Source organism: Natrix helvetica (assembly GCF_964273705.1).
Source record: "Natrix helvetica genome assembly, chromosome: 1".
Lineage (NCBI taxonomy): Eukaryota > Metazoa > Chordata > Lepidosauria > Squamata > Natricidae > Natrix > Natrix helvetica.
This window is the reverse complement of record NC_138548.1, coordinates 133,038,515-133,058,599: the sequence shown is the minus strand read 5'-3', so window position 1 is coordinate 133,058,599 and position 20,085 is coordinate 133,038,515.

The following is a 20,085-nucleotide window of genomic DNA, read 5'->3' as shown; positions in this document are numbered from 1 at the left end:
GGAAAATGCATCAACAGATATCTCAATGCATGGTGAGAAAGGTTCTAAAGACAGAGACTTCAGCAGGCCATATGGCTGTGAATCTCCTTCAGCCTTTACAAGAGACCTAAACATGTTTGTTGGCATTTAATTTGCCAAATGTTTGCAGGTACAGCTTAGAACTTTATAACTTTATAAGGTAATTTCATATTTTTTGGGGGGAAAATCTGCTATGGGGGCAACACTCAACCCCACATTTGGTAAAAACAATCAGTTTGCAACCACTTGAGCATCTTCACTCAACTATGACATTCATACTATCTTGAATCCTTAAACGGGAGGAGGGGGGCAGTGGGGATGGAGTAGAGCAGCAAGGTCAAAGGATAGATAAGGCACATTCTTTCCCCTCACTATGGAGCCTATCACTATTAGCCAGATTCCTTCCCAAGGAACAGCTGCCAACTCTGCAGTGCTTATGCAGACAAATGACTGGTTAGTCTACTAACAGTTATGATTATTACTTATTTACACCTAAAGACTTCCCTCCTGTATTGTCTGGAAAGGAAGGAGCGAAAGACAGTCCAAACCAAAGCAGCAGCAAAGACAACACAAAGATAACAATGCAAGCGGTATTCTATCTGGGCACGAATAGCTATCAGCAAGGGGCAGCCACATTTGCTTCGCAATGTATTAGCAATCCATTTAAAGTGCATTAGCTGTTATTCCAACAACTTATTATTAAAAGTGAATGTAAAACTTCTTAGTTTTGGAAGCAACAAATGCCTTCATTTTCTTTTCATTTTTTAAAAAAATCATAAATGTAAGAAGGTTAGGCCCCTTTATCAAAACAGTGAAAACTATTTGTAATGATGACTGAATGATTTTCCAATGCTGTACATATTTTATTCATGAAGTCTACTTCTTAGAATATGTGCGACAATTCCTTAGATGCGCCTGTTTCTTTCCAATTCAAGAATAAATCCAGGTAATTTTATGGATAATATTCTTCACTACACCTCCTGGCAGACCTAATTTAAAAGAAGCATTTCTACATAATGGGGTGAAACTTGATATTTGATGAATATGCAGATGAAAGGCTGATTAGGTTATGTATATTCAGATGTATTTTCTGAATTATTTCTGAAGCACAGCTCCTCCATTTATTTCCTATCTTTACAATATCTTTAATAACCTACTACAGTGCAATGTTGTTTTGAGGTTTCTTTCAGAATGCAGCTTAGTCAGAAATAGGTTGAAGTTCAGTTTACACCCTAAGTTTGACCTCTTCTGAAGATGTCCTTAGTCTTGCTCTCCAAGTTCACGGCATGATAATGATAATAACAATAACACTGTTGGGTCATTCTAATCTCCCAAACAATGAGCATCATATGGGAGAAGAGACAAAAGTACTTGCTCATAATCTTTAGTGCCCCTCTGAATTGGGATCACTTATTCTCTATAGAACCCAGCACTTAGGAAACCTGTATTTGTCAGTGAAGTGAACCTGCAGCACATCTCATGTAGCTCAAATGATATCTATAAAAAAAGTCCTTTCAGTCTAAAATATTGTTACCCTTAGGGCAAAAGAAATGTTAATGAAAGCTCATCTGTAAGGGATGTTTTACCATCCACTTAAGGTAAAGGTAAAGGTTCCCCTCGCACATGCATGCTAGTCGTTCCCAACTCTAGGGAGCAGTGCTCATCTCCATTTCAAAGCCGAAGAGCCAGTGCTATCCAAAGACGTCTCCATGGTCATGACTAAACACCAAAGAATCATCAGGTACAACACTTATTTGTACCCTATGATAATCATAGGGTACAAATAAGCCATCAGTCTATGAACTTTTCAAAGAACCATATATATTCATTAATACTTTTCAAAGGTACCATGATTTGTGGACTTATGTAACATTTGCAGCTGATTTTTGGCTGTTCTGAAAGCTTGGTTTAAAAGGAAGCAATTCAAAATAATATGCTCAGAGACAACAACCAACTTTATTTGGCTATTACATAGTTGTCTTTAGAGCATTTTATTAATATTCTTTCAAGGGACCATTTCCTATACTGGTTAAACTTCAGGTTTTTGGTTTTTTTTTAAAGGGAGGAAGGTGAAAAAATCCAATATTGTTTCAATATCAAGATTGTTGTCAAACATTACTCTCCAATAATGCTCTTAATAGGAATGAAAAAGAGGATCACCTCATTTTAGATTAGACTAGACCAGGGGTGTCCAAAATTGGCAACTTTAAGACTTGTGGACTTCAATTCCCAGAATTCCCCAGCCAGCAGATTCTGGGAGTTGAAGTCCACAAGTCTTAAAGTTGCCAAGTTTGGACACCCCTGGACTAGACTCAGTCAGATATTATGGTTCTAGAATTTTACAGTCATGCATTTGTTAGCAACTATCTATTATTATCTTGACTAATTTTTACCCAGGTATCAATTATTACCATTAAAAGGAACCCTATGTGACATTTCTAAAAAGTTGATAATGACTGGGCAGACTCTGTTTCAAATTTCCATTTATCCTTGAAGCTTACTAGGTGACTTTGAGTCAATCACTGTTTTTCAGTAATTAGGCTGAAAGGGTGGAGATAAAAGTGGAGGGCAGAGTCTATATAGATTTTGTGTTCCAGAATACAATCCAGACCAGTAAGTTGGGAAAGTAAAGTTGTATGCCTAAATTTCTTTTGGCCTTGCCTATTTTTTTTTTTCTGGTTAGATGGGCTCAAATAAATCTTTCCAAATCTCTGCCACCACCAAGATTTGAAGTAGCCAAATGAAAGGCTACATATTGATGATGGAGGTGGTGGCAGAGATATTTGCCCCAGGATATTGCTGTTTGTGGTGGATCTGGGAGAGGCAATTCAGTGGACAGCTAAGATGACATTGACAATTTTTCTTCATCCAAAATCTAAGGTCAGCAGAACCTTTGGTGGATTTGGACTTCAATTTCACATCCGCTTTTCCCAATTAAGAGGCTGTTCTGTTCGGGCTCAAATCAGTTTTCAATTTATTACAATAGCCTAACATTACATTTCCATCCACTGAGAAACAAAGTTTGAGTTTCACCTGAAAAGTAAATAGGCATCTCATTCCACCCCCGAGTTATTATTTATACATAATAATGAAATGCATAGCAACCAGTTGTGGTTTCTACAGTTTCCTAAGCTATAGTAAAACAAGCATGACTTAATATAAGGTACAAATCCAATCACTTTGTGCTGTAAAACTCCACGAACAAATATACTATATACACAAGTAAAGAAAAAATAATTGCATCTGCACATGAAGCCACAATTCATACTATCTAGACCAGTATGTGATTCACAGTAAGCCAATATTGCAATATGAACTGAATTAACGAACACCCCAGATATTTTGGAAACCGTTACATTTGACTCCGCTGTGCTTAAAAGTCACGGTAAATTCTTGCAATTGAAGTTTCTTTTTCCAGAACCCATGTGCTATGGGTTCTGAAAAAACTATAGATTGAATTAAACTTGATTCTATTGAATGTTTCAATGTTTAGTGAAATCAAATAATTAAGCAGTCCTGGACTGCACCATTGCAAATAGGGAGGAGGAGGAGGAGGAGGAGGAGGAGGAGGAGGAGGAGGAGGAGGAGGAGGAGGAGGAGGAGGAGGAGGAGGAGGAGGAGGAGGAGGAGGAAGAAGAAACCTGTCTTCTGTTTTACCAAATCTCACAATACTGTTAAAATTGACTTTCAATAATTCTCTATGATCAGGTATAACATATCCTAGGTGCAAAACTCTATAGGGCCACTAGTTGGTAGCAAAGAGCTAGAGTTTTCTGCATTCCTTTGTTACTTTCTACTGGTTGTTTGGAGTTCTGCAGTCCAGATATAGTAGGTAAACAGGGAGCAGGAACACCATTTTGGAATGCTTGCAGATGACTAAGAAAAGAACCCCATTATGAACATGGTAAAATAATGTGCTGGTGAGAAAGGATAATAACGCAAGGACCCTACCGGGAAGAGAGAACAAATTGTACTCTTGTGCCGGTATGGATTCAATGTGCTCTAAGTGTTGAATACTGATACAGAAAGTCAGGTCTTAAGATGGATAAGACATTAGGTCATGTAAGTTCATTGTCTCATTAGTGCTGGCCTGTGTACATTCCTGTTTTAAACTAATACCCCAGATAAAATAATGGAAGCCTAGAAAAAATATGACATAAACCATCCCACCGCAGAGGGATGTGTTTTTCAAAGTCAGTTTATGACATGCTTGTGAGCCTTTCAAATCCCCTTGGACAAGGGTTCGCTCCACCCATCTTGACTTGTACCCGATGATTATTCCTGTTTCAGAGCTATTTGGTTTAGCAAAAGCAAGGAGATAAGAGGAATTACAAGCGTATGGGAAAAGAAAAGCTTTGTGTTCTCCAGTTGGTACCAGGGATGGGATTGTTTCCAGGTAGGTCCAGCTAATCCACCAAAAAAAAGCACCCTGTGGGTCTGTTCAGAATCAGATATAAACCTATAAAGTTCAGGGAGTTCAGAGATAAGCTTAAATCTCTGGACTAATGTCCTGCCCTCAATTAACACAATTGTCCTTCAAGTAGCAATTAATACCTGCAGCCAAAGAAGGTATTCCTTTGGGATAGTATCTTCAAAATATGTTGTCTCCTTCTAAAAATGACAGTCAACAATCAACAAGATTAGCCTGTGCAAGCTTCATGGAAGGAAGAAAATCCGCAGCTGATTTCTGAATGGCTTGCCCAACAATTCTTAATTTATATGTGCTGGGTTTTGGCTTTTCTTTGTCTCGCCCCTTAGATGGAATACAGTCAGGGAGCTAATTTCAATGAAGCCCGTTGACAGTGTGTGTGGGGGGGGGGGAAGCAATGTCCAAAATACCGCTCAACTTACAGTAGGACCCTTTACCAGTTTGTGAAATATAAGGAAGGGAATTTCAGTACTGAAAGCGTTTTAAGAAATTGGAGAGTTCCCAAGGCCACTCCCAAATCCATACGATCAGTCAATGGAGAGGTTTCTACATACAGTATGTCCAAGAAATTCTTGTCCTAGAAGAGAAAGCAGTTTAACAGCAAGTCTGCCATTGCAAGTCTACCTCTTCTGCTCCCGCGCCCTCCACACATTGGATCCACCATTTTAATATGGTGGTACCATTTGCTTGCCTAGCTATTTGTCATAAATTTCACATAAATGGAAAAGCTAGTGAAAACTATAAATAGAACACTGGACTGAAATATCATGTCAAATGAGGCTTTATTTTTAAAAAATTCAATCAGTTCCTAATGAAGCACACATCTTTGTATCGTTCTCTTTGTATCATTCTCATGTTAGCCTAGAAACCAGGAGGCTGTGAGTTCTAGTCTCACCTTAGGTATGAAAGCTGGCTGGGTGACTTTGGAACAGTCACTCTCTCGCAGATCAACCCACATCACCGTGTCATTGTGGGGTAAAAGTGGAAGAGGCAGGAGTATTACGTATGTATAGAATAATAAGAGATAGCTGAGCTACTTGTAAAGTAATAAAGGCAGGATAAAAATCTAATCTAATAATAATAAATAAATGTCCTAATCTTTCTTGTCTACCACATACTAAGGAAAAAAAATTAGCTCTCCACTACTTGATTCTCTAACTGATGAAGAACTGTGGAAATATTTTTTTTTCATCACTTGGCAGGACAATTCAGATGACTGAGTTGCCATCTGATAAATTATTATCTGTATTCATCAGTCACATTCAAAATTCCCAATAGAAATTTGTTTTCTTTTCAGTTTACCCAATGAAGACAGTTCTCTGGGCAGATATCCAAGAAAAGCTGGAGATGTTGAAACTTGCACAGAATTGATTTAGAAATGATCAAAGCTCTCCCAACATTTGAATAGAAATGAGGTCATTGAGGCACTTACAAATCTTGCCTTGTACACTGGGAGCTTTTACCTCCCAAACCCAGGCATATGCGACCTAGTCTGTATGATGATGCCACATTCACTGAAAGCCACATTTTCTCCCCATTTATTTTTGACTGAAACTGAACTGAAAATCATTACCTGCCCTACCTTTCAACTTAGTTAAGATTAACTGCGCTTAAATACATGACAATAAACAACAGTTGACTGAAACAGCTTCCAATTTCCTCAAAATTGCATCAAAAGACAAAGGAGGAAGATGTACTTTTGAGGATTGTGCTTTGGAAGCCACAATTCAGTGGCCAATGTCGAAATGAACATTTCTTTGTTAGTAAGACATGTAGTACTACAGCCACACCTGATTCCTCGTTGAAAATGAAGTGATCTTTTGCTAAATCCTTCAGCACATTTGATTAAAACTCATTTGCCAAAATGAAATAAATTCAGTTTGGAAAGGTGAAAAAGAGCTGATAGAGAAGTATCATGAGGTATAATACATGTTGAAACACCCTCTAATTATGTATTTATCCAGCTTACTACACAATTTGTGGGGGGAGGGGTGTTTATAATTAGAGGTTATGAAAATGTCTACCTAGCAATATTATAATACCTAAATATAGCACTCTTCCTGAAGCCTTTTAAGTTGGTTAAGAAAAAGAAAGCTGAAGACCAGTTTTTTTATTAACAGACCAATTACACTTGCAGGGAATCTGTTGTTAAATCAGGCAAAATGGATTTCAGGTATAAGTTTTAATATCATGCATTTTCTAGTTCAGTGATGGCTAACCTTTTCCGTACCAAGTGCCCAAAGTGCGCACCCAAACTCCCAAAATGCAATATGTGCGCGGCCCCCATGCATGCACTCCGCTCCTGTATGTGCACACGGCTCCCCATGCGCCGGCATCTCACCCTTGCGCAGGCATCCCACTGCATGCCACCTGTTCCCTAGTGCATATAGGGCAGAAATCCAAAGACCAGCTAGCCAGTGGGAGGCACACATGCACACACATGCGCAGAAGAACTGAACTGGGATGGCAGCTCGCGTGCCATCAGATAGGGTGTTGCATGCCACCCCTGGCATGAGTGCCATGGGTTCTTCAACTCTTAAATAAATAGCAATGATACTGTCGCTTGTTCAACTAATTATGTGAGGAGAACCTACCTCATGCTTCCATTTGAAAGATTGTTAAATCTAATGAGATTTCTAAACTATATTCCCCTTTGACTTAGAGGAGACGTTATTTTAAAGGGCCTTGAAATTTCAAATAGTTTCTGATATCTAATATCAAACATAAATCAGTTTAAACAAAGTTAAGATACCCAAAAATTTGTGATGAGAGCCCATAGAAATAGCTGATTTTGCTAATTGCTCATTCCCATTCCATAATAGCATAAACTACAGTAAATACCACTGCCTGGAAACTCATGGAAGGTACCAGTTGGATCATCAGTTACTAACAGAAGAGAGATGAAATGAATCACACAGTGTCTTTGCTGGCTTTTGCTGTCATCTCATTTTAAGGAACTAACTCAAGAGCCATACTCTTGCTCTCTTTTTTTTTAAATTACATTTCATGTCGGACTTTATTTACTTTACTCACATTTTATTCAGTTACACTTTCTGTTGGACAGCCTGGAATTACACTATTGTTTTCACCATGTGAATCTTAGGGTTGGAAGAAACTCCTCTTTCCTCTATATGACAAGCCATTAGATCAGTGTTTCTCAATCTCAGTAGCCAGCACGCTGTATGGGGAATTCTAGGAATTGAAGTCCACACATCTTAAATTTGTTGAGGTCAAGAAGCACTGCATTAGATATTAGAAAGCTGCTATATTTCCCCTCAATTGTCTCTGTAAGCTAAACATCCCCTCAATTGTCTCTGTAAGCTAAACATACCCAAATACTGAATAGGACTCGGCTCCCAGATACATTACCACAGTCCTCCTATGAACCTGCACACTTTGTAAATATATTTTTATAGGTTGGGGTACTCAAAATATAAGTTGTGGGATACGGTGGCTCAGTGGCTGAGCTTGTTGATCAGAAAGGTCGGCAGTTCGGCGGTTTGAATCCCTAGCACCATGTAAGGGGGTTGTCCCAGCTTCTGGCAACCTAGCAATTTGAAAGGACGTAAAAATAAAAGTAGAAAATAGGAACCACCTTTGGTGGGAAGGTAACAGCGTTCCATGCACCTTTGGCGTTTAGTCATGCCAGCCACGTGACCACAGAGATGTCTTCGGGCAGCGCTGGCTCTTTGGTTTTGAAACTGAGATGAGCACCGCCCCCTAGAGTCGGGAATGACTAGCATGCATGTGCGAAGGGAACCTTTACCTTACTCAAAATTGGACACAGTACTTCAAAAGGGGACAACGCAGCAGAATTATTTCCAAGGATCTGTACTCTATATTCTTGAAATCACAAAACATTTGCCCTTTTAACAAGTGTGCCATATTGCTGTCTCATGTACTAAATACCAGATCCTTTTTATATTACTGTTGCTATCCTATATTCTGTTTTTCATTTTTCTCTCCCAAACTATTTGCTTAAGGCTGACTATATCTTCCTGAATCCTCTCTTTCTCTTCTAAAGAGTTAGTTACTCCTCTTAGCTTTGAGTCATCTGCACATTTAATAACTCTCCCCTCTTTCTTTCATTCCAGTTTATTAATTTAAATTGCTGTTTCTCAACCTTGGCAACTTTAAAGATATATGGACCTCAATTCCCAGAATTCGTCAGCCGCCATTCTGACAGTTGAAGTTCACACAGCTTAAAGTTGTCAAGTTTGAGAAACACAGATTGCAATGCTGAACACTGCAAAACTGTGACGATCCTCTCAATAATATTTTCCAAGCTGATATGGAGCTATTTATGATATTCTCTGACTGCATTCATTCCATCAATTTTGAACCCAGCTCACATTTTACCATTTCATTAATCATGATAGTCTCTGCCAAACACTTTGCTGAGATCGAAATGTACTACACATACTGCATTCCCACAACTATCCATACCTCTCCTGGATGTGCCTTATGAGCCCTTACATCACCTTGTAAAAGTATACTCTTTTTTTCCCTCAATACTAGGAGGGTGCTTGTTTGTATTGCAATTATAGCAAATCCTGTAAGCCATTTCTCCTAAAAGCTTTGAGATGCTAACACAAGTCAATGGAAACAGTTCATTCTGGCTGTTCTTTCTTCCTATTGTTTGCAATGGGAAGGTGGCTGTTGAGCATACCACAGACAATGCTGAAAATCTGCTATTTTCAGGAGCTTATCCACTACCCACAATAACTGCTTTCATAATCATTCTTTGTCCATGAGGAATCTTGTCTCCAGACTAATGAGAACTGGAAGCAAGTTAGGTAATTAAATAAAGTTCAGCTTGAACAGATTTGAGATGCCACCAGTTGGCCGCTCTTCACAATAGAGATGAGTAACCTTTACACTGTTGGAGGAAGACACATGCACATATGATTGCATTTTCAGAAGGATAGTTTTATCAGACGTTGTGAATGCTCAAACACTGGACTTTTTTTCAAGGAGAAGCAGGGGGTTTGACTAGAAGACCTTCAAAGTCCCTTCCAACTCTGTTATTCTAAATCTATACAACTGCTGCAAACAGAAGGTTAACTGTTATTTGTGCTTCCTAACTATCCACCTTGCAGCCTGATTTTTCAGGCCATAGCCCCAGCAATTCTAAAATACTCTCAGTGCAAAAATGAAAACATTCGAGCGTTTCTGGGTGGAGCTTTATAGAAAATGGCAAATGTTGTTATTTCCAATATCTTTGGAGAGCCATTTCGATGGTTAAAGACACCAGGCTACAAACAGGGAGACTGGTAACTCTAGTCCTGCCTTAGGCATAAAGCCAGCTGGGTGACCTTGGGCCAGTCATTTTCTCCCTACCCTGGGAAGGAGGCAATGGCAAACCAATGGCACTTCTGAAATTGTTGCCAAGAAAACTGCAGGGACTTGATCAGATGGTTGCTAAGAATTAGTACAGACTTGAAGGCATGTGTATGCATGCACACACGCAGCCACAGAGAGAGGGGGAGGGGGAAGGGAGGGGAGGGAGGGAAGAAAGAAAGAAAGAAAGAAAGAAAGAAAGAAAGAAAGAAAGAAAGAAAGAAAGAAAGAAAGAAAGAAAGAAAGAGACTATTATTGGGATCTCTGACTTTTGCACTTGAGAGGCTCTACAATTCCTTGGTTTGCTGCATCAAGAAGAAGTTGGAAGTAGCAGTAGAAGCACCTCAAGATTGGAAGCCAAGTGGAAAAGAAGTTTTCTGAACACCTGTGACAAACAATATATCAAAGATGCTGAGAACATTATGCAACCCAGGAATCACAGATTGTCTACATTGCCTTTGAAAGTTGAACTGGACTTTTGTTTGTTCCTACTGGCACAAATATGAGACCCCGGCATCGTATTCCTAAGGGCAATTATTCCCAACCCAGTGCTTTCCAGATTTTTTGAGGCTACCGTTTCATAACACACCCACCACCCCTGCCAGAGTTGACTTTTAGAAGTCCCTACAGATCTCGACAGCGCCCACAGAATTTGTCTGGAAAGGACCGAGTTTTTAAAGAAACATTTTTGTAAAGCCCCAGAAGCATGGTCAACACTCTTGCTAAACTGTAATTCCCAGAATACTTGTCTGAAAGCCAAAGCAATCCACTTAATATAAAACCAGTGTATTTTGTACTCCATCTGTGCTTTTCAGACATTGTAAATTTAGCCTCCCAAACTTGCTCTACTTTTCTACTTCCTCAGCTCCACGATCTACTGTGACTCATTTCCTTAGAAATAATCAATAAGCTCATAGATAATAGGTTGAACAACACAAAGATTGACATTCTCAGGGTTTTTGTAAGAGAAAGCAACCAGGACAACGTCTGAAATCCCGGAATTCAACCAGCAACGTCTATTTAATAAAAGTTGCCTAAAATTCAGCTGAGATTTTCTGCAGGTGGAGGGGATTGTAGGATAATTTTAAAAGCAGGCAGATCACAGGATACATGCTTGTTTGGCAAGTATTAGGTTTTCTGCTATAGTGTATTATACATGGAGGTTATGTGATCTCAAATAATTGTACCAATTATGTAATTTGATATAATTAGACTAATTACATAAACAGAGAATCATTTACTTAGTTATTCCAAAAACCAATGTTGGAAGAACATTAAAGAACCTGATTTTTTTCCCCCTCTTATCTGCCCTGCTACAAGTCAGGTATGACGCCATGGAAAACAATAGATTTATATTGACATTAAACTGGTATGAAAGGAAAACCTTTACGAATTGCATACCCGTATACCCAGGGGTCTTAACCATCAAGATATAATTAAATAGTCTATAGTGAAGGAATGGAATCCTAGGATGATTAAAATCCAATGCGTGGAAATAAAATGGCTTTTCTAAAGTATCTACATATGTTTTCATCCAGTGCAGCAAGCAGAACTAAATAAGAACTCTGACATCCGTTTTGCAATCTAAATGTAACTATAGAGCTGAAGAATTTTAGAACCAGAAAAGATCTCACAGATTGTCTATTGGAGTTCAGCTCCTGCTCCATGAAAGGTATGTAGATACCATTGGTGGAAGCAATTCTAGAGATCCCTGACAAATGGCTCTTTCAGATGCTGATTTAATAGCTCAACCAAAGAAGAGCCCACCATATTTCAGAGTAATCTCTGTCAAATAGCTCTTGCTGTTAGGAACTCTCTTCTAACCTACCATTTTCATCCACCAGGATTTGTTCTGATCTATAGTGCATCTGAGAGCATTCTGGTCTGTCTTCTAGGTAAGACCCTTTCAGCTACCGGAAGACAATTATCAGTTCTCTCCTTAGGTATTCCTTCTCCAAGTTATGGATACCTTCTGTTAGATGGGTACTGGATAGGCACAAACAGGCTTAACGGTAACAACAGCTCTTTATTAAGTACAACAATCCAGTGAAGGTTGAGTCTGACAGCAGCCTTATAGGGAGTTGTCAGACCCTTTGACCAATAGGATTAAACCTCCGTTCCTGCCGGAACAGAGGACCTTGGTGGAAACCACTGTAATTAGAACAAGTATCTAATACCTCTCCCCTCTTGGATGGAACAATCCTACTTCTTACGTAGTCATGCAGGTTGGCGGGCTTTTTGGGTAGCTCCAATTCCTACCATCCTCGAGCTCTACGAGGTAAGAGTGAGGGCCGGTGATGCCTATCACTGTGGCAAGAATCCATACAGTTCTCCTGGCATAGTTGTGGGCATATACGGAATCCCCTACTCTAAAAGTCCGAATCTTGCTTGTGGAGTCTGGGGGCGATGAGGCAGAATAATTGGGGTGTAGCTGGTCTAAGTGGGACTTTAGCCGGTGACCCATGAGAAGCTCGGGGGGGTTCTCTCTGTAGTGGCACTGGGTGTGATGTGCTGAATTAGCAAATAGTGGTCAACCCGTGTTTGCCAATCCCCCGGGCCCATCATAGAGAGGGCCTCTTTTGCAGATCTCACCATTCTCTTCGCCTGACCATTGGAGCCTGGATGGAATGGCACAACTAGGGCATGCCTGATTCCCTGAACTGCTAGGAAAGTCTCAAATTGCATGGCCCTTAATTGGGGCCCATTGTCAGAGATCAAGATGTCGGGCAGGCCGTGTGTGAAGAAAAGTCTCCATAGCACCTTGATGACCGCTTCTGCCGTAGTGGAAGTCATCAGGACTACCTCTAACCATTTCGAGTAGGTGTCCACAACTACGAGAAATGTCTGGCTGTGAACTGGGCCAGCAAAGTCAATGTGCATCCTAGACCATGGTGCTTGAGGTTGCTCCCACTCCTTAGCGGGCACCTCTGGGGAAGCTGGTCTGGACTCCTGGCACGGTGTGCAGGTAGCCACCCATTCTTCAATCTCCCTGTCTATGTTAGGCCACCACACATAACTCCTAGCCAAAGACTTCATCCTGACAATTCCAGGATGCCCTACATGTAAAACCTCTAATACTGCAATGCACAAAATGTGGCAGCCTCAGCTTTGCCCCAGGACCACTTCGCGTTCTTAGCCAGGAGACGATGTAAGGGCTCATCAACGGTGGCTTTCTGTTTCAGAAAGACACTGTAGAAATTAAGGAGGATGAGGAACGCCTGCAGCTCAGTTTGATTGTGAGGTGTGGGATCGTCCTGAATTGATTTGATTTTTTGTGTGGCAGGTGAATCCCAGAGCCATGGATTAGGTACCCTAAGAATTCAACCCTTGGCACGTTAATTTGGCATTTCTCTTTTTGGAGACGGAAGCCTTTGTCTCTAATTCAAAAATGGCTGCTCGAAGCCGCACTGAGTTCTGGGCTGGATGTACTTGCTGGATTGCTACGCTCTTCAGTTCGCCTAGTTGCCTTCGTCGCCAGTGTTAGATTGGGTAATGGATAGGCACACACAGGCTTAACGATAACAACAGCTCTTTATTAAGTACAACAAGTGAGGATAATCCAGCAAAGGTTGAGTCTGACAGCAGCCCTTTTATAGGGAGCTGTCAGACACTTCGACCAATAGGATTAAATCTCTGTTCCCACCGGAACAGAGGACCTTGGTGGAAACCACTGTAGTTAGAGCAAGTATCTAAAACCTTCTATGACTAAGTTTCCAAATCTCACAAGGTCCAATTTGTTGCTCTACTTTTTAGGCTGATACTAGAACTGTGACCCTTCTGTTTTCTCTCTTCAAGTAGCCTTTCTGTTTACTTTTCTTTTTCAATGTGAAAAAAAGGGAATGCTACATCATGCCTTTTAATTAGTAGTGCTTGGAGCCTTTGACTGTTGGATGCTGCTAGCAATGTTTTTGAGCCCTATAAGCATTTCACAGGGTTGCTAGAAAGCACATTGGAAGAACTATCTAGCTTCCTTCTAAAAAAAACTGATATAACAAAAAAAAAATTATTATTACAGCTAAGGGCCCCCAGGAAGCTGATAATACCACTGAAGCAAGACAAAGGACTGATAGGAAGGTACTGAGTGAGTGAGTCACATAACCATCAGTTTATCAAAGTTACCCAGAAAAAGAGTAATGGCACACACTATATACCAGTGCAGAATGTAATATATAAATATCATTTTGCAGAATTGTTGTTATTTGACAACAATGGGTGATGCTGTAATTACATTTATTTACTGTGATTCAAAGTAAATATGGTGAAAATGTCTGGGAAAACAAAAAAATGTCTGGGACTGAAAATTTTAAGTGTAAAGTTTAATATCTTGAAAAATAAAAGAAAAAAAGAAACAAGGAGTCACCTTCTTAGAATTCCTACAAAATTAGGAAATGAGTCGAATCCTAGGGGATGCCCAGATATGACTTTGCCAGGGCAACAAAATGTCTGGAGCCAGTCTGGGTCAGTAGCCATCTTTCCATGAATGAGCATGTTTTTCATGGTATCCATTTTGTGAAGGTTCTCACCATATGCTCTTAAAATTACAAATCCTAACCTAGCCTACCAAATGAAGGCTAACTGAAAAGGAAGATGATTTTCTGAATATTTCAGGATGCATTACCTTGATTTGGCTACCCCAAAGCAAAGACCCCAGTTTGAAGCATGGGTCCTGAGGAAACAAAGCTTAAGTTTAGCATGCATGCTGGCTAAGGAATCACGCTTATGTGAATTAATATATCTGTTCCACGGTCTCAAGCATGGGGAAGAAACAGCCTGCTTCACTTCGCCTCGGTCACAACATTTCGTTACATTCTTATTATACTTCTTTTTCGAAAGTCACACCACAACTGATGTTAATGTTTTCCCACTGATTTCCCATTGATTTCATCAGGCAGAAGTAACTTTCTCAGTGGGCTCTGTTGCAACAGTCACTCTTATTCCAAGGTTGAAACACAAACCCCGAGGAAGGGAGAGGCTTGGCTAACAGTGGAAAGAGGAGAAAGTTCATAAAATTTAAAAGGAAGTAGGTTGCACTCTTTCAATCAAGAATTAATTATGTTGGGTCTAGGCCAGGTTTTTTTTTAAAAAAAATAACTCAGTCTTGAGCATTGCAGTCTTAATCTGAAATAATTTAATAACAAGGGTTCAAGAAGAAGAAAAAGATACACACTCTTTGCTTGATTTTTATGCATTTCAGTAATGAAAGCTTGATTGTATACTTGGGAGTTCTCCCAGATTTTGACTTGTCCTTTGAATTTAGGTAATAGCATTGCAGGGAACAGGTATACATAATTGTATGTAGAGGTAGTTTAGTGACTGTTCTACATTACAATGCCATTGAGAAAAGTGACTTATGACCAATCCTCGCACATACGACTGTCACAGCATCCCCAGAGTCACGTGATCAAAACCAAGATTCAGGCACTTGGTGACTGGCATGTAATTACGATAGTTGCAGAGTCCCAGGGTAATGTAGTTGTCATTTGTGACCTTCCCTTCCCATTTGTGATGGCTTCTGATAAGCAGTCAATGGGAAAACTGGATTCGCTTAGCAACCATGTGATTCACTTAACAACTGATTGGCTTAACAACTGTGGCAAAAATGTTGTAAAATCCGGTGTGACTCCCTTAACAACTACCTTACTTTGAAACAGAAATCCTGGCCCCGACTGTGGTCATAAGCCAAGGGCTACCTTTAATGTACTGCTCCAAGCGTTTCTCAGCCACAGTGACCTAGCAATGTTAACATGTTCACTTGAGTTATATCACATCTGAACTGCTGTAATGTACTCTACACTGGAAGCTTCAGTGAAAAGCAAAACAGCTGTTATCTGGGTCATATCAGTCTCCCTTTGAAAAATTTGCCCTTGACTGCAAACATTTTTTTGAGAATTCATGTGGTTAGGTTTCAAAGCCTTAACTCCAATTGGGGGTATGCCTTCTTATTCTTTTTTTTTAATTTATTTTTAAACAAACAAGCATAGACAAACATAAAAACCATCCTCCAGTTACATGCAGTGTGCCGATTGGTTACAAAACGTCTATGCCTCCTCACCACAGTCCTCACAATTCATATAAAATCCCATATTATCAATCCAATATATATACATACAATTATTATCATTATTAAACATTTATTTGACTACAACCATTATTACTCCCTTTTATGTGAAATATTCTAAGCTTAGAATAAATTTACATTATGGCATTTCATCACATCACAAAACCATCCAGTAATATTACATCTTTAAATTGTATTCTGTATAAAATTGTTTATCTTTGGTTATAAAACTTTTGTGTATCCTCTCCATAGTCCTCACTTACAATTTATATAAAATTTCATGTTGTCAATCTAGTATGTATGTATGTATGTATGTATGTGTGTGTGTATACACATACATAAACATACATACACATACACACACATACACACACGTGTGTGTGTGTGTGTACAGTATATGCACACACACACATTATTATCATTGTTAATCATTTATTTGACTATAAGAAGGTCTGCCTTCTTATTCTGAACTCCCCCCATTCTTTAGAAAAGGTGTTGTTTGCAGAGGCCAATTTGACACTGAAGGAAAGAAGAAGAAGAAGAAGAAGAAGAAGAAGAAGAAGAAGAAGAAGAAGAAGAAGAAGAAGAAGAAGAAGAAGAAGAAGAAGAAGTAGTAGTAGTAGTAGTAGTAGTAGTAGTAGTAGTAGTAGTAGTAGTAGTTTTAAGTGCTTTTGATACATTTCAGGGACGTTTTATGTTTTAAGTTACAGTTCTCTGAATTCAGCAATTATTTGAATTATTATTGAGAGTTTGATCTAGTGGTTAAGGCACCAGCTAGAAACCAAGAAACTGTGAGTTCAGGTCCTGCCTTAGCCATGAAAGCCACCTACGTGATTCTGGACCACTATCTATCTATCTATCTATCTATCTATCTATCTATCTATCTATCTATCTATCTATCTATCTATCATCTATCTATCTATCTATCTATCTATCTATCTATCTATCATCTATCTATCATCTATCTATCTATCTATCTATCTATCATATATCTATCTATCTATCTCTATCTCTATCTCCCTCCCTCCCCCCCCTCTCTTTCTCTCTCTCTCTCCCTCCCTGCCTCTCTCCCCTCTTCTCTTTCTCAGTCCTACCCACCGCATAGGGTTACTGTGGGGAAAATAGGAGGAAGGAGCATTAGATATCCTGGCTACCTTGATTTGTTTGTAATAATAATAAAGGCAGGATATAATCAAATAAACAAATAGTGTTCAGACAAGAATTATAGAAATAGTTTTAATAAATAAATACATGCAGATAAAGGCCATCTTCTTGATGATTGGGAGTTCACGATACAGACCGAGTTATTTCAAGATGAAAAGTGTCCATAATGATATAATAATTTTATGTACAGTTTTCACTAATCTCAGGTGATATTGTACTTAAAGCTAAAGGTTTCCTCTGTCCAGTCATGTCCAACTCTAGGAGGTGATGCTCATCTCCGTTTCTTGGCCAAGTGAGCCAGTGTTGTACAAAGATAATTTTTGGGATCATGTGGCCAGCATGGCTATACATCAAAGGTGCATGGAATCCTGTTAACTTCCCACCAAAGTGGTACCTATTTATCTACTTGCATTTGCATGCTCTTGAACTGCTAGGTAGGCAGGAACTGGGGCAAGTAACAGGAGCTCACCCTGATGCTCAGCACTCGGGTCTTGAACCCAGCCTGTAAGCTTTCCATCTGACAAGCTCAGCATCTTTAACCGTGATTCCTTTTGATATGGTACTTACCAGGTGATAAATCAATATGCATGGATAAAAGAGCCCTTACACACTGAACGTATCAGGGGAAAAAACATTCCCTTTCACAATACAATCCTTTGACCATCATGATTGCTGTGTGAAAAAGTATACAGCATCCCTCCTTGACGAATTTCGTAACACCGCAGAGTTCTATGGGAAATATTTGTTCCTCTTTGGATTTCCTCATGTCTTTGCTACTCAATGTTATCAGAGTCTAAGTGAAAAAAATAACACCAACGCTTGGTGCTTGCTTCACTTGTTTGCGAAGCAATCATCCAACATTCAAGGTGCCAATGTGAAAATGAAATTGTCCTTTTAGAACCAGTAACTGATGATGGCAGCAGTAGCTGACAACCAAATGTGTCTTGTAATTAGTGATTGCTCTTTCCCTTCAATGTGTAGCAATTTTAGCTCATTCCTTCATGAATTGCTTCAACTTTAGTAACACATGTGGGTTTTTTAGCAGAAATTGGACTCTGCCTATCTCTGTGGAGAACTGGTCTGGAGCCTGATGTGGCTCTTCCAAATTGTTATTTATTGTTTGTGGCTTTCTACTTTCCCCATGAATCCATTTTTGCTGATATAGCCACAAACACTGACTTTAGCCAAGGCAAGAGAAGATCACTGGATGTTGTTTTGGGGTGCTTGGTGGCCTCCTGGATGAATTTATCTTGAGTTCTTAGAACGATTTTTGTAGGACAATTATTGGGAAGTTTCACTGTTGTCCCAATTCCTGAGTGTGGATATTTATGTACTTGCATAATTTTTTTTTACTACCTGTTCTGAGGGTGTGGCTTTGTGGGAGTGGCATGCCTTTTTGGGCGTGGCTTTGTAGGCATGGCAGGGAAAGGATACTGCAAAATCCCCATTCCCTCCCCACCCCATTAACCTGCTTTCCAGCTCCATTCTCCTGTTCAGGGCAACAAAAGAAGATCAGCTGGGAGGCTGGGAGGAAGTGGAGGAGGGGCCAGTCTATTTGCCGGTTCTCCAAACTACTCAAAATTTCTGCTACCGATTCTCCAGAACCTGTCAGAACTGGCTGAATACAATCCAATTCCTAAACTGTTGGATAGTTTACCAATATATGGTTAAAATATGAATAAACCAGCTACCAACAACCCCCCCCCTCCCAAAGGTTCAAGATCAGAGCAATCCAAATAGCAACTCAAATACATGACCATCCAATAATTACAAAAATCTTATAAACAATACCAACATCACTAAAATCAAACTTGCCTCTGATCAAAACAGCCGTTGTGGTTCTATTGAAAATCAATACTCAAAACTCCAGGCATAATCCCCAAAACAGTCTCCCAAAATATTGAGGCTAGCATGGAGAACTTTTCGGGGGTTTCTGTCCTCCTCACTTTTCTTTAAGGAAATTTTTTTATTCTATTCCCACTCTGCATATTTCGACCAGAGGCAGATCACCTTGGGAAATGATGGCATTTAGGTATCCTGGATCAAAACTATGTGGGCCTTATAAACTAAACCAGTGGAATAATTATTGCAGTAACCAGATATTATTACATCTGGTTACATTACATTACAATAACTTTCATCCACTCACTGCCTCACTGCCATATATTGTATTACCTGCAGTGTCAACTTTCAAAAGTAGTCCCTTTTCAAAGCAGTCATCAAGTGAATCATAGAATCATTGACCCAGATGGGACCTCAGAGATCTAGTCTGATCCCTGCCCAAGTCAGGAGTCCTTATACCATTCTGGGGAAAGGGATGTCCAAACGTTCCTTGAAAATCTTCAGCACTAATAACTCTGGGAAATAAATTGTTCCATTGATTAATTGCTCCCACTATCAGGAAATTTCTCCTTAGTTCCAAGGCTGGATCTCTCTCTTCCACCCATTATTGTTGTCTTGCCTTCAGGTGCTTTGGATAATAAGTCAATTTCTTCGTGACAGTCCCCAATCCTTCCCTTGTTAGGTTAAACATACCTAATTCCCTTAACCATTCATTGTACAGTTTAGTCTTCAGACCTCTTATCATCTTTGTTGCTCTTCTCTGCACTCTTTCTAGGCTCTCATCATTTAATTTGATTCTCTAGTTTATATTCTTGTTTTTCCTCTGTATGCAAGATAACCTTTGTATGCAAGAAGGGGTCTTCTTTTCTATCAGGTTATAGAATGTAATTTCCTGAAAGCAAGGCTGGGTGACCACTATAATAGATGACAGGCAAGAGTCTTTCCTGCCTTCCAGCCATCCTTTGGATTTTTGCAGCCTTCAATTACAAATTTCCATAGTACTGTATGCAACCTCAGTGATTTTTAGCAATGGTTGGGTAATTTTTTTTGGTAAAGTAACAGTCTTGTTTATATTGATACGGAAAAGGCAGATCATATTTCAACTTAAATGTTGATGTCTCGTGAGCTGAGGACCACCATTACCCAAACAAAACGAATAACAATAACTTAAATCATCGTCATTGGAATAATAATGCATTATTATGAGAGCATTTAAGGTTGTGAACATCTGTGA